The following is a 12,014-nucleotide window of genomic DNA, read 5'->3' on the forward strand; positions in this document are numbered from 1 at the left end:
CTTCACTTTCACTTTTCAGTTTCATGCATTGGAGAAGGAAATGGCAACCCACTCCAGTGTTCTTGCCTGGAGAATCCCAGGGATGGGGGAGCCTGGTGAGTTGTCATCTATGGGGTTGCACAGGGTTGGACACGACTGAAGCGACTTAGCAGCAGCAGCAGCACTTATAACTCAATGCCTCAGTTTCCTCACTCGTGTAACATAGAGATAATAATGTCTAGTTCTCAGAGGGACTTTGAAATTTAAATGAGATAATGTGTTCTAAGTGCTTAGGTTAGTACCTGGAAGATAACTGCTTAATATATAGTAGCTATGTAGATCACTTTTCATTGTTATTGATCAATATATTAGAGTAGGAGTAATCAAAGTTGGGGTGGATGACTTGCCCCAACTTTCAAGTATTCTTTTGAAGATCAATCTAGTCTTATAGTTTTTGTTCATGCTTTTCCCACTAAAGAGATATGTGTCTTCATTACAAATAAATTTAAGATGCCATTTCACTTTTCTTTTTTTTCTGGGAAACCTTTCCTAAAGAAGTTGTTGGGATACCACGCTGAAATGGATAAACCCCAATATATCGATGGCTTAACACAATAGACCTTTCTTTCTTACTCATTCTTGTTCTATTGGTGTAGTGAGAAGGAGAAGCAAAGGGCTTTGCTCCACAGGATTGTTCAGATACTTTCATTGTCAACATAGTCTTCAGAATGATTCAGGGAATCATCATCCCTGACGTAGATGACATGTGAGACCAGAAGGATTGTCCAGGTGCCACATGTCACTTCTGCTGACATGTTACTGTTCAAAACTCAGTGAAATGGCTGCATCAACTTCAAGGGGGGGCTGGGAATGCCAGTCTAATTGTTCACCAGGAGTAAAGAGACTCAAGCTTTTAGTGAACAGCTCCTCCACTTCTACCACAGGCTACCTTTTGGGGGGAAGGAGAAGGTAAGATGAATTGAGAAAGTAGCATTGACATATAAACACTATAGTGTGTGAAATAGATAACTAGTGGGAAGCTGCTGTATAACAGGGAGACCGCCCTGGTGTTCTGTGAAGACCGAGAGGGGTGGGATGAGGTGGGGGAAGGCTCAAGAGGGAAAGATATATACACGCATGTATATACATATATATATATGTGTGTGTGTCTATGTGTGTGTGTTCATCACTCAGTTGTGTCCCACTCTTTGTGACAGCATGGTCTGAGCCCATCAGTCTCCTTTATCCATGGAATTCTCCAGGCAAGAATACTGAAGTGGGTAGCCATTCCGTTACTCCAGGGGATCTTCCCAATGCAGGCAGATTCTTTACCGTCTGAGTCACCAGCAAAGTCTGTATATATATATATATGTGTGTGTGTGTGTGTATATATATATATCACTTATAATTATGGCTGATATGCATTGTTGTACGGCAGAAACCAATACAACATTTCAAAGCAATTATCCTCCAATTACAAAATAGAAAAAATAAATAAATAAAATTTCACTTAACCACTACTATGGTCAGAAAGATAAAAACAACTCCCAGCTACTGCCAGATACTGCATCTGGCCCACCTCTCTTCTCCTTCTGGTGTGCTTCCTCATAAACTATAAACTAAAAGACTAGTTATCTATACCTTCTTCCCAATGAACAATGGTAAATATAGTAGCAATTAAAAGCTATCTTCTTAGGAATGAGAGTACTGGGAAATGTCAAGCAGACTCTGGTCCACAGCAAACAAGAAAACATTATTGTGGGCTTCTTAAAAGCCCCCAGTCTGCATGATAAAAGTTTCTTAGTGAGGCCCTGTTTCTAATTTCTGGGAGGAAGTCTTTTGTGCATATTTCTCTCTGGCCCTGCTTCTACCTGCAGGAAGGAGTCTCTCTTGTAAATTATTCTCCATGATTCCATTTGAAGCTGGTGATAGGACACATACTCTCCTTCTGCAGTCTGCTTCTTGCTGGTTCAAGTTCAGAAACATGATGGTTGCCTTATACCCTGGAGAGTTCAAGTTTCGTTGTTGCTGCAGTTGTTTTTAAAGCCTGGACTTCTGATGTCTTTGACAATACAATTCATCAAAAATTTAAAAGGCTCCATCCTTTTTTGTTTCCAGATAGTACTGTATGCTCATAATCACATACTCACAAGTTCTTTCTTGGACATTATTCTCAAGCCTAATGTATTTGTTTTTATCCTTGTCTCTTGCCCTTCAACTCAATGGAAGCCTCTTTGAGATAAATCAACAAAACTGGTGGGGTGGATATACTCATAAACCAATTTAATTGACCAGGTTTCTCAATCTATTTTTAAATTGTCTTTCCTAATATGCAATGGCCAGAGTCAAGTTTGTCAGAACTTTAAGTCACCAATTTTTTAGTCTTCCACTTTTCATTTCTAATTATGAAACAGTCAATTTGTAACTAATTTTAGTACTTTGCTGAGTTTAGCTATAAGCAAATAATATACACTATTAAAACTGCATTTTCCAACTCCTCTTAGTTCTAAAGAAAACCTTAGTGGATGTTTGGTATTGTTTACTTGATTAATTACCAACAGCAATTTCCCCAAATATTCTGTCTGCAAATGGCATTGTTCTACATATTCAAACTCATAGTACTAATTTTTTGTAGCCCACCACCCAACTCTCGGAGGGCACATACAATACCTTGTGCACACCAGGACCCAGGAGAAAGGAGCCGTGACCCCACAAGAGACTGAGCCAGACGTCCCTGTGAGTGTCTAGGAGTCTCTGGAGGAGGCATGGGTCGACAGTGGCCTGCCATGGGGTCAGGGGCACTGAATACGAGTCTGGGCATAAGTCCTTTTGAACAAAGTCACCATTACCGCCATTACCCCTACCATAGTTTGGTTTCAGGCCAAACTACAGGGAGGGAACACAGCCCCACTCATCAACAGAAAATTGGATTAAAGATTTACTGAGCATGGCCCAGGCCATCAGAGCAAGATCCAGATTCCCCCACAGACAATCCCTCCCATGAGGAAGCTTCCACAAGCCTCTTATCCTTATCCATCAAAGAGCAGACAGAGTGGAAACCAAAATTAAAGGAAACCAACCAAACTGATCACTTGGATTGCAGACTGGTCTAACTGTGTGAAAATATGAGCCGTGCCGTGTGGGGCCACCCAAGACAGATGGGTCATGGTACTGACAAAATGTGGTCCACTGGAGAAGGGAATGGAAAACCACTTCAGTATTCTTGCCTTGAGAACCCCATGAACAGTATGAAAAGGCAAAAAGATCTGACACTGAAAGATGAACTCCCCAGGTCAAACAGGAGCTGGCAAGAGTGAATATCAACATTTTAATAATCAGTGAACAAAGTGGACCAGAATGGGCAAATTTAATTCAGATGACCATTATATCTACTACTGTGGGCAAGAATCTCTTAGAAGAAACGGAGTTGCCCTCACAGTCAACAAGAGTCCAAAATGCAGTACGTGGGTGCAATCTCAAAAATGACAGAATGATCTCTGTTCGTTTCCAAGGAAAAGCATTCAATATCACAGTAATCAAAGTCTATGCCTCAACCACTAATGCCGAAGAAGCTGAAGTTGAATGGTTTTATGGAGACCTACAGGACTTTCTAGAACTAACACCAACACACACACACACACACACACACACACACACACACAAAGATGTCCTTTTCATCATAGGGGACTTAAATGCAAAAGTAAGAAGTCAAGAGATACCTGGAGTAACAGGCAAGTTTGGCCTTGGAGTACAAAATGAAGCAGGGCAAAGGCTAACAGTTTTGCCAAGAGAATGCACTGGTTTTAGCAAACACCCTCTTCCAACAACTTAAGAGATGACTCTACACATGGATATCACTAGATGGTCAATACTGAAACTAGATTGATTTTACTATTTGAAGCAAAAGATGGAGAAGCTCTACAGTCAGCAAAAACAAGATCAGGAGCTGACTGTGGCTCAGATCATGAAGTCCTTATTGCAAAATTCAGAGTTAAATTAAAGAAAGTAGGGAAAGTCACTAGGCCACTCAAGTATGAACTAAATAAAATCCCTTACGATTACACAGTGGAAGTGACAAATAGATTCAAGGGATTAGATCTGATAGAGTGCCTGAAGAACTATGGACAGAGGTTTATAACACTGTACAAGAGGCGGTGATGAAAACCATCCCCAAGAAGAAGAAATGCAAAAAGGCAAAATGGTGGTCTGAGGAGGCCTTACAAATAGCTGAAAAAAGAACAGAAGCTAAGGGTAAATGAGAAAAGGAAAGATATACTCACTTGAATGCAAAGTTCCAAAGAACAGCAAGGAGAGATAAGAAAGCCTTCCTCAGTGATCAGTGCAAAGAAATAGAGGAAAACATTAGAATGGAAAAGACTTGAGATCTCTTCAAGAAAATTAGAGATATCAAGGGAACATTTCAGGCAAAGATGGGCACAATAAAGGGCAGAGATGGTATGGACTTAACAGAAGAAGAAGATATTAAGAGACATGGCAAGAATACACAGAACTATACAAACAAGATCTTCATGACCCAGATAATCACAATGGTATGATAACTCACCTAGAGCCCGACATCCTGGAATGCGAAGTCAAGTGGGCCTTAGGAAGCATCACTATGAACAAAGCTAGTGGAGGTGATGGAATTCCAGTTGAGCTATTTCAAATCCTAAAAGATGATGCTGTGACAGTGCTGTGCTCAATATGCCAGCAAATTTGAAAAACTCAGCAGTGGCCACAGGACTGGAAAAGGTCAGTTTTCATTCCAATCCCAAAGAAAGGCAATGCCAAAGAATGCTCAAACTACTGCACAATTGCACTCATCTCACACGCTAGTAAAGTAATGCTCAAAATTCTCCAAGCCAGGCTTCTGCAATACGTGAACCATTAACTCCCTGATGTTCAAGTTGGTTTTAGAAAAGGCAGAGGAACCAGAGATCAAATTGCCGTCATCTGCTGGATCATAGCAGAAGCAAGAGAATTCCAGAAAAAACATTCTCCTTCTGCTTCTCTGACTATGCTGAAGTCTTTGACTGTGTGGATCACAACAAACTGTGGAAAATTCTGAAAGAGATGAGAATACCAGACCACCTTAACCTGTCTCCTGAGAAATCTGTATGCAGGTAAAGAAGCAACAGTTAGAACTGGACATGGAACAACAGACTAGTTCCAAATAGGAAAAGGAGTACATCAAGGCTGTATATTGTTACCTGCTTATTTAACTTGTATGCAGGGTATATAATGCAAAATATTGGACTGGATGAAGCACAAGTTGTAATCAAGACTGCAGGGAGAAATATCAACAACCTCAGATATGTAGAGGACATCACCCTTATAGCAGAAAGTGAAGAGGAACTAAAGAGCTTCATGATGAAAGTGAAAAAGCTGACTTAAAACTCGATGTTCAAAAAACTAAGGTGATGGTATCCGGTCCTATCATTTCAAGGCAAATAGATGGGGAAACATTGGAAACAGTGACAGGCCTTATTTTCTTGAGCTCCAAAATTACTGCAGACGGTGACTGCAGCCATAAAATTAAAACACGCTTGCCTCTTGGAAGAGAAGCTATGACAAACCTAGATACCATATTAAAAAGCAGAGACATTACTTTACTGGTAGAGGTCTGAGTAATCAAAGCTATGGTTTTTCCAGTAGTCATGTATGGGCGTAAGAGTTGGACCATAAAAAAAGCTGATCACCAAAGAACTGATGTTTTTGAACTGTGGTGTTGGAAAAGACTCTTTAGAGTCCCTTGGACTGCAAAAAGATCAAATCAGTCAATCCTAAAATAAATCAGTCCTGAATATTCATTGGAAGGAATGATGCTGAAACTGAAGTTCCAATACTTGGCCACCTGCTGTGAAAACCTAACTCATTGGAAAAGACCTTGATGCTGGGAAAGACTGAAGTCAGGAGGAGAAGAGGATGACAGAGGATGAGATGGTTGGATGGCATCACCAACTCAGACATGAGTTTGAGCAAACTCTGGGACATGTAATGGACAGGGAAGCCTGGCGTGCTGCAGTCCATGGAGTCATAAGGAGTTGGACACAACTCTTTAAAGAGTCGGCTGAGTGACTGAACTGAAGAGAACTGCCCAACTGCTAAGACAGTGCCACATATTTTAAGTTTTTGCTTAGTAGCATCCCATTTCTGACACCAGTGTCTGTGGTAGTCAAGGTGACACCAGTTGCTATGACAGATAAATCTAGAAATATCATCGGCTTAAATTAGTGGATGTGCAGGTCCTGCTCACATTAAGTTAATTAGGTGTGGGTTATGGTGGAAAAGGGCCGAGAAGAAAAGGAGCATATTAGAAAGGATATAGATGAGGCACTGGGTGCTGTTGAACATGGAAACTCCTAAGAAGAAACCAGCCAGCTCCCGTGCAAAGAGGGCCAGGGTGACAGAGCGTGCTGCCACCAGCCTGCAGAAAGGAATGAAGTTGGCAATACTGAATTCATTCAAGAATTCAGACTGATAGAAACCCAGGGGGATAAAAGGGAAGGAGATGACATAGCTGATGTTTATGAGCAAGGCCTGGAAGTAATAGGTACTCATGGCCTATTAACTGTAAGGTAGGCTGAGAAAGAGCTTCTCTGGTGGCTCAGTTGGTAAAGGATCTGCCTGCAATGAGGGAGACCCCGGTTTGATTCCTGAGTTGGAAGATCTCTGGAGAAGGGATGGATACCCACTCCAGTATTCTTGGACTTCCCTAGTGGCTCAGATGGTAAAGAATCCGCCTGCAGTGCAGGAGACCTGGGTTCGATCCCTCAATTGGGAAGATTCTCTGGAGGAGGGCATGGCAACCCACTCCGGTTTTCTTGCCTGGAGAATCCCCATGGACAGAGGAGCCTGCAGGCCTCATACGGTCCATGGGGTTGCAAAGAGTTGGGCACAACTGAGTGACTAAGCACAACACAGTCTGAGAAATGTGGTCAGTCTGTCCAGAGGAAAGGGAGATGGGTTTCCTGCACAGCTCTCTAGTTCCTCACCAGATCACTTCAGTTCTTACTGATTTTCCATTACACTCACTGTAACACCATAGGAGATGATTTTTCATCACACCAGGATCTATATTTGTGTCAATTCTTCCTCATCTCCATCCAAAACAGAACTGTTTATATACAAACATAGAGCATATAGTTGATTCCTCTTTCTGTATTGATAGTTGAGAAAGCTTAGGCTCTTGAATCAGTTAGTCCTGTGTTCAAAATCCACCTACACCATAAATTAGCTGTGCCACTGGGTTACTGAACTTCCCAGAGTATCAGTTCTCATTTATGAAATGGGGATAATCATAGCTACTTTGCAGGAATTTGGGAAGATTAAAGGATATAATGGCAAAAGATAAGGTATATTTTCCCCCCTAGGTGCAGAAAGTGAAAGTGAAATGGTTAGTCTCTCAGTCATATCCAACTCTTTGCGACCCCAGCGACTCTAGCCCACCAGGCTCCTCTGTCCTTGGAATTCTCCAGGCAAGAATACTGGAGTGGGTAGCCAGTCCATTCTCCAGTGATCTTCCCAACCCAGGGATCAAACCTTGGTCTCCTGCATTGTAAGCGGATTCTTTACTGTCTGAGCCACCAGGAGACGTACAGAGTACATACTAATTTACTTGATTAAATTATAAGAATTGAAAGGCAGTTTGCATATGCGATCTAAAATGGAATAATAAATGTAAACCTTTAATTTACATATCTTTGCCCTGACTATTATCAATCAAGGGTAGTCTAAGGGACTCAAAAGACCCATAACCTTGATCTTGCTTGTAAATTTTACCTTTTAAAGATAAAAATAATTCAGTGATGCTATGATTCAAATTCATTCCCAATTTTTTTTTCTCTCTCTGATGTTCCATTCTTAGATTTTTAAGCCTTCTATTTTATACCTCAAAGAACTAGGCTATACTTTCAGAAGCATAACCAAAGACATGTTGGCATTCTGATCATCTTTAAGCATCCAGCTTGTCAGTGCCACAGTGGTAGCAGCGGAATAGAAATTAAATTAAGAAGAGATATTCAGGAAAATACAGAGACTATAATGGGAGTTGTGTGTCAGATGACACACTCATTTATTCATAAAACCAAAAACAATTTTTTGCACTAATTTTCTGTTTAGTGATCTTAGAAAACATTTATTTAACACTCTTTTCTCTGTCTGAAAGTGTTTTGCTTTTTTAATTCTGGATTTTCAAACTATAAGAGTATATTTATTAGCAAGGAATATGCTCAAAATGTATTGTTAAGTGGAAACAGCAGGTCAAAAACAACAAGCTTGACCCATGAAAGAGAAAAATTGATGTTGGACTGCATTAAAATTAAAAACTCTGCTCTGTGAAACACCCAGGAAGAAGAATGAAAAGACAAGCCATACACTGGGACAAAACATTTGTCAAACACATATCTGATAAAAGACTTTTGTATGCAAAATATACAAAGAACTCTTAAACCTCAGCAATAAATTGATACCCCAGTTTTTAAATGGACAAAAGTTCTGAACAGATACCTCAAAGAAGATATACAAATAGCAAATAAACATTTGGAAATATCCTCAAGTCATTTGTAACTAAGAATTGTAAATTAAAATGATAAGGAGATGCCTATACATGCATGTTACAAGTGACTAAAATCCAAAAACCAACTGCTGGTGAAGATGCGGAGCAACAGGAACTCTCATTCATTGCTGCTGGGAATGTAAAATAGTGCAACCACTTTGGAAGACAGTTTGGCAGTCTCTTACCAAACCCAACATAGCTGTGCTTTGTCTGATGGTATGGTAAACCCCAATAAAATGTTTATGCTTACATACTGTGCAAATGTTGATGGTGACTTTATTCATAATCACAAACACTGAAAGCAACCAAGATGTCCTGCAATAGGTAAGTGGATAAACAAACTGTAGTAATCCATAAATGGAAAATTATTCAGAGGGGAAAAGTAAAAACGATGAACTATGAAGATATACAAAGACAAATGAATAATGCTAAGTGAAAAAAAACAAGTCTGCAAAGGTTACACACTGTGTTATTCCACTTATGTGACTTTCCAGAAAAGGCAAAACTGTAGAGATAGTAGACAGATGAGTGGTTGCCTAGGGTTCAAGGTGGAGGGTGCTGAACAGTTGAGATACAGGGGAATTGGGGGGATGGTGAAACTATTCTGTATGATTTTATAATGATGGATATATGACATGATGCATTTCTCAAAACTCATAAAACTTTGTAGCAGAAAGAGTGAATATACTACACTGAAAAAAAAATCACTTTGGGGGTTGGCGGATCCCAGGATGAAAGGCATTTAAATATTTACCTAGAAACAGCCATGATTATCTCTTGACATTGAGTTTTAAAGAAAGTTATTCTAATTACATCAAATGGGAGGAATGGACACCATTATAAAATTTCCAAATCTTGCTTGAGGCATTCCTTGGCTTACACAACTTCTACCGCTCAGAATGCAGACTTGAGGAGACTTCCCCAACCCCCCATCCTTAGGCAAGTGTAAGACATTTTATTCCTTCCTCACCAAGAACAACATGCTCCAAGTGAGTTTCCACAGTTAGAGCCACTGCAGTCATTTCTGTCCACATCTTCAAAAACTCTAAAACAGGAAAAGGTCTTCCCCCTCTCTGCTGCCAGCTCTCACCACCCGGGGTCATTGTCACTGAGCAAGTTCTGTCTAGGCTGCCAGTTCACTTCTGCTGCATAGCAGCAAACAGCAGTTGCCAAGGTCATCCTTGCTTCCCTTGGTGCCTGAGCTGCTGGACTGCTCCCTGCTCCGATCTGTCCTGACTGCCCTGCTGCTTTGGGCAGGAAGTCCTCACTTCATTCAACATGTCTTCTTTACTCAAGTGTATAGAATTTTCTTGACTTTTTCTGTTTCACTCTTTTCTCTTAAAAATGACAGAGCTTTTTGGGTTGGAATGATAGAATACACTCCCACTATTACTGAGAGTTCTTTGGCTTCAGAATTGTTCATCACATCTTTAAGACTAAAACCTTTTTTGGTGATTCTGTCAATTTTTTTGTATGTGAATATATTTTTAGAAAACTCTCGAGAAAAACTTACGGAATAGTGGAGAGAAAGATTTATAGTTAGAAAACATGGTATTATAGTTTAAATCTCGAATTCACTAGCTGTGTGCCTTGCAGCAAGCCACTAAACTTTTACAAACACATGCATAAACTCATCTATAAAATGGACATAATATCTGCCCTATCTCTTTCACAAGGCTATTTTAAGGCTCAAGTATGATCATGAGTGTGAAAATGCTTTAGAGAGCATGAAACTTAATGTAAGGGATTGTTTTTAAATGGAAAATAGACTCTCATATGTTAATAAAGGAATGAAATTCAGGTATTTGCCTAATTTTTATGGTTTTTCTACTATCTATGTTAGGCAGAATAATGTACCCCAAAGATATACATATCTTCATCCTCAGACCCTGTGAATATGTTATTTACATGGCTAAATAATATTTACATTTACATTTGCAGATGAGATGAAGTTAAAGATGTGATGGTGTGCTTATCCTGGATTGCTACTCTGCTGGCATACTTGAGCCAATGAATGCCAGAGGGCTCCAGAGGCTGGGAAAGGCAAGGAAACTGCTTCCCAAATTCGCTGGAAGGAACACAGTCCTGTTCATCTCTTGATTTGGGGACTTGTGTCCTCCCGAAAGAAAAGATATAAATTGGTATTGTTCTAAGCCACTAAGTCTGCAATTATTCATTATAGCAGCAATAAGAAACTAACACATACTCATTCATTCAAAGTCTAAACTTTAAAAAAAAAAAAGTGAAAGGGAATCATCCTACTTACATTATATCCCTTATTTTATTATTTGGAAATTTGATGACTGTTATTTTAATCCTAGTCCCACATGTTTTAGACACACTTATTTCAGCACATTTATCCTTTATCTGATTATCCTACTCTGATTTTCATAATCAATATTCGATTGTTGGCATTCCCCACTCCAATATCTTATCCAAGTCTCCTCTTCTTGGGTTATCCAAGTGTTTCCTCAAACCTTGCTTCGTATTTTGTCAGAGTGAAACCAGAGTAGTAATCTCTACAAGACTTTGAGTGACTCTCGTTCTTTATGACTTATGTTACTCATTGAGAATGTGTATTTTCACGCTCCTGTTTTATTCAGTTGTGGTTTATTAGTCTGTCAACATCCAGTGTTGTTTGTCTTAAATCTTGAGCTCATAGGTACTACACATAAAGCTCAATCATTTATTTTTGCACACAAAACATATTGTCATGCTCATTCACAATTCTAATGTTTTCAATTCATCAGTCCTTATATATTCTGCCTAGGCAATTTCATCCATACCCATATCCATTTTGTGTGGATGAATCTCAATTTGATGCCTCTAGTTTTCAAGCCCTGACTTATCTTATTCCTATCACTGAGAATACAGACAGGATAAAGACACATTTTTCCAACCTCAAGATGGTTGACAGTTTGTTTTAATTCAACACACAAAAACAACAGGCTACAGAGGATAGGCACCTAAGTCAGTCTAGGGTGGTAAGGATGTTTTCAAATGAAGTGAAGCTTGAATTAATCTTCAGAGACCTGTATGAGAGATGAGTTAACCTAATGGAAGGCAGAGAAAGGGCGTCCAAGGGGAAAGGATAGCGTGAGGAAGACAGGAAGAGAGAGGAAGGCAGACAGACCAACAAGACAGAGAGACGAAGAGAGGAGGAAACAAAGGATGATCACCAGTTTGCCCTGTTGACTGCTAGCCATGGTCATCTCCCTCAACTAACACACCATGAAACACAGACACATAATCACACACACGAGAGGTCAAGGTCTGGGCAGAATATACTGTGTCGAACATCTTTGTGGAAGACCAACCAGTTAGAAACAAGGAGCCAGAGCTCAGGAGGAAGGTCCGGTCTCGAGAGCTGGAGACCCAGCTGTAGGATCTACTCACGCAACGTGAATATGAATGTGAATAGACTGCTCTGGGCAGAACATATAATGGAGAAAGCTGAAAAGTCAAGTCTGGAGAGTAC

The sequence above is a fragment of the Budorcas taxicolor genome, chromosome 2 (assembly GCF_023091745.1).
Source record: "Budorcas taxicolor isolate Tak-1 chromosome 2, Takin1.1, whole genome shotgun sequence".
Lineage (NCBI taxonomy): Eukaryota > Metazoa > Chordata > Mammalia > Artiodactyla > Bovidae > Budorcas > Budorcas taxicolor.